This window comes from Taudactylus pleione, unplaced genomic scaffold (assembly GCF_031769625.1).
Source record: "Taudactylus pleione unplaced genomic scaffold, aTauple2 ptg000447l, whole genome shotgun sequence".
In the NCBI taxonomy this organism is placed as follows: Eukaryota; Metazoa; Chordata; class Amphibia; order Anura; family Myobatrachidae; genus Taudactylus; species Taudactylus pleione.
This window is the reverse complement of record NW_028284849.1, coordinates 6047121-6051220: the sequence shown is the minus strand read 5'-3', so window position 1 is coordinate 6051220 and position 4100 is coordinate 6047121. Positions and strand designations below refer to the sequence as shown.

The following is a 4100-nucleotide window of genomic DNA, read 5'->3' as shown; positions in this document are numbered from 1 at the left end:
TACACTACACAGCCCTAACTCCCACCCTCCCTCTTCACTGTCCACAGCCGAGTGAGAAAATGACGCCGACGCGGGTACCTTATATAGGATCCAAAACCCGCGAGACTCGGAAGGCGGGATGATGACGTTTTGCCTCGATTTCAGATCCGAGTCAGGCGGGAAAAGTCGAGCCTGACTCGGATCGGACTCGGATCGGGGGGGCTCGGGGGGGTTCGGATTTCAGAAATCCGAACCCGCTCACCCCTAATATATATATATATATGTGCAGCAGAAGATCACAGCGCCAGTTGGGTGCAAATCCCTCAATGTGGTATTTTTATCAGTTGTGTGTCTATTGTCTCACACTAAAATTTGTAATAATGTGACACTATTAAAATGCACCCCCAAAAATGTGTGAGTGGCAGCTCAACCAGCAAAATAATGTAACAGTGGTGATCTATTACATATACAAACAAATAGAAAATACAAGGAGCTGGTATAGAGCGCCTACTGTGCTTATATAACTTATTATAAAGTGCTAACAATATAAAGTGATATCGTGCAATAAAAGTGCTAATGCCAGGATAGTAATATCAAATTATCATTATCCTCAAATATTTATGCAATTTATTATATATAAAGTATAACTTATAAAATAACAACGGTCTATATGACTAAAGTGCTATTGCAGAGATCCTTCAAGGATCATAAACTAAATTAACAATCATAACATTCCATAAACATGTGCAAAAAATGCATAAATAATTTAAAATGTGAATCAATAAAAGTGCAAAAATTCATTTAAAATAACATGAATTAGTTTTAATCAGACACAACAATAGATATCCTCCTACATGAAGGATAAATGACATAAAAACACATAAAACCAAGGACAAAAATGTGTATATATAAAAAAGGACTATAGATTTATCAGAATAAATAGGAATAAAAATCGTAGCTTATCTGATAAAAATGGCAAGTTCATGAATGGAAAGATAATAGCAGCCTCCAACGCGTTTCGTCCGTATCCTGGACTTCTTCAAGGGATATTTTAGCTCCTGTGGGGTATCCAATATTTATACCCCTTCTAATAATGACAAACAAGAATTGACAGAGCTCCTTAGTGACATCACTTCCGGTTTTCTAAACAGTTCCTCTCTATTAAAGTGGAGTAACCACTTAGAATCACATTAGGCCATTTCCTTTATTAAAACATTGTTAAATTGGAAGTCTGTTTCCTAAATATAAATTATTTGCTAGCATATTACTCCTTCCTTGCTGTGTATCGCGTCGCGTCACTTCCGCCCTTGTTATTCGTGCATCGCGGTCCTTCCGCCCTTATTTGAGCAGTTCACTACATCACTTCCTCCTCCGTTGTCAACGTCCCCATTGCGCGCTATGCCTCCTCCTTCCTTGTGCAGGATAGGACCTTTTATCCACTCGTCCGCCTGTCACGTGTGTCACGTCCAGCGTCAAAGCATCTCCAGTTTCTGGCGGCCTCCATCTTTGTACTCTAAATGTCTCCTTTGCCCGCGGCCATCTTGCTACTCTCATAAGTTCCATTTTCTTTGCCATATGCATCATGTTATTTATAATCCTGGGGATAGTAGTTTAGTTATTATTTCCTATATGGAATAATGGATGACAATATTAGTTTAAATATATATAACCAGCCATATGCTTGGACTCTAAAAAATGATGAGAGATTGTGACAGTTTCTAATTATTCTCCAAGTAATTCTGCAAATACCAAGGAATACAAAATTAAACAACATCTTAATTGCAATTCAACTTCAGTCATTTACCTCTTGGAATGTTCATGTGGAATAAAATACGTAGGAAAGACCAAACGACCTTTAAAACTTCGTATACAAGAACATATAAGGAATATCAAGAACAAGGTGGAGACTCATATGGTGTCAAGACACTTTATTTCACACCATAGATCGGATCCAGATGACCTAACGTTCAAAGCTATAGAACATGTGGAATTGGGAGAGAGAGGAGGAGATCTTGCAAATAAATTATCCAAACGTGAGATGTTCTGGATTTTCGAATTGGACACTATGACTCCTAGAGGATTTAACGATAATTATGAGATAGCACCATTTCTTTAATGAAGATGAAAAAGATAAAAGGGATTTCATGTTAGGTCCTAATATAACCTACCGTCATACCTGGGTTAGAGCGCCCAATCTCGTCTGATCTTGGAAGCTAAGCACCATTGGGCCTGGTTAGTACTTGGATGGGAGACCTCTATGGAAGACCAGGTACGGTAGTATCTTTATGTGACATATAAGCATGAATCCCCCAAGACATACGACCTAAGAAGAATTCTCTGATTTATAAATCCGAAGATGGGAGTAAGAATTTCCAGAATGCAACAATATCGATTACATGTTTCAAGACTCACATAAGAACCAATTGACCCTACAGAGTGAAAAGACTATATATATATATATGCATATATATATATGCATATGAACTATAAAATCCCTAAAGAAGATTGCCATCCACCATTTTTTTAAGAAGAATTTTTAATATTATCATTACTTATTATTTTTTAAGGATGTACTATATTAGTCCCCAATAGTATGATTTTAGGATTTTTTACTAGTGTCCACATATAAGTTTACATTATACATCAATATATGTGATATTTATTTATTTATGGAGTTGTTTGAATTCTAGTTATGATTCTGAATAGGTGTGGAGAATAATTAGAAACTGTCACAATCTCTCATCATTTTTTAGAGTCCAAGCATATGGCTGGTTATATATATTTAAACTAATATTGTCATCCATTATTCCATATAGGAAATAATAACTAAACTACTATCCCCAGGATTATAAATAACATGATGCATATGGCAAAGAAAATGGAACTTATGAGAGTAGCAAGATGGCCGCGGGCAAAGGAGACATTTAGAGTACAAAGATGGAGGCCGCCAGAAACTGGAGATGCTTTGACGCTGGACGTGACACACGTGACAGGCGGACGAGTGGATAAAAGGTCCTATCCTGCACAAGGAAGGAGGAGGCATAGCGCGCAATGGGGACGTTGACAACGGAGGAGGAAGTGATGTAGTGAACTGCTCAAATAAGGGCGGAAGGACCGCGATGCACGAATAACAAGGGCGGAAGTGACGCGACGCGATACACAGCAAGGAAGGAGTAATATGCTAGCAAATAATTTATATTTAGGAAACAGACTTCCAATTTAACAATGTTTTAATAAAGGAAATGGCCTAATGTGATTCTAAGTGGTTACTCCACTTTAATAGAGAGGAACTGTTTAGAAAACCGGAAGTGATGTCACTAAGGAGCTCTGTCAATTCTTGTTTGTCATTATTAGAAGGGGTATAAATATTGGATACCCCACAGGAGCTAAAATATCCCTTGAAGAAGTCCAGGATACGGACGAAACGCGTTGGAGGCTGCTATTATCTTTCCATTCATGAACTTGCCATTTTTATCAGATAAGCTACGATTTTTATTCCTATTTATTCTGATAAATCTATAGTCCTTTTTTATATATACACATTTTTGTCCTTGGTTTTATGTGTTTTTATGTCATTTATCCTTCATGTAGGAGGATATCTATTGTTGTGTCTGATTAAAACTAATTCATGTTATTTTAAATGAATTTTTGCACTTTTATTGATTCACATTTTAAATTATTTATGCATTTTTTGCACATGTTTATGGAATGTTATGATTGTTAATTTAGTTTATGATCCTTGAAGGATCTCTGCAATAGCACTTTAGTCATATAGACCGTTGTTATTTTATAAGTTATACTTTATATATAATAAATTGCATAAATATTTGAGGATAATGATAATTTGATATTACTATCCTGGCATTAGCACTTTTATTGCACGATATCACTTTATATTGTTAGCACTTTATAATAAGTTATATAAGCACAGTAGGCGCTCTATACCAGCTCCTTGTATTTTATATATATATATATATATATATATACTGTATATGTGCATATCACACCACATGCATTATATATACAGTCTTGGCCTAAAGTTTTGAGAATGACACAAATATTGTTTTTCACAAAGTTTGCTGCTTCAGTGTTTTTAGACCTTTTTGTCAGATGTTACTATG

The 4100-nt window shown here is 36.0% G+C and overlaps 1 pseudogene; it reads left to right on the top strand.

Moving 5' to 3' along the window:
- The first annotated feature begins 2141 nt into the window (after positions 1 to 2141).
- LOC148505618 (5S ribosomal RNA) lies at positions 2142 to 2260 on the top strand (annotated as a pseudogene).
- The last annotated feature ends 1840 nt before the right edge of the window (positions 2261 to 4100 follow it).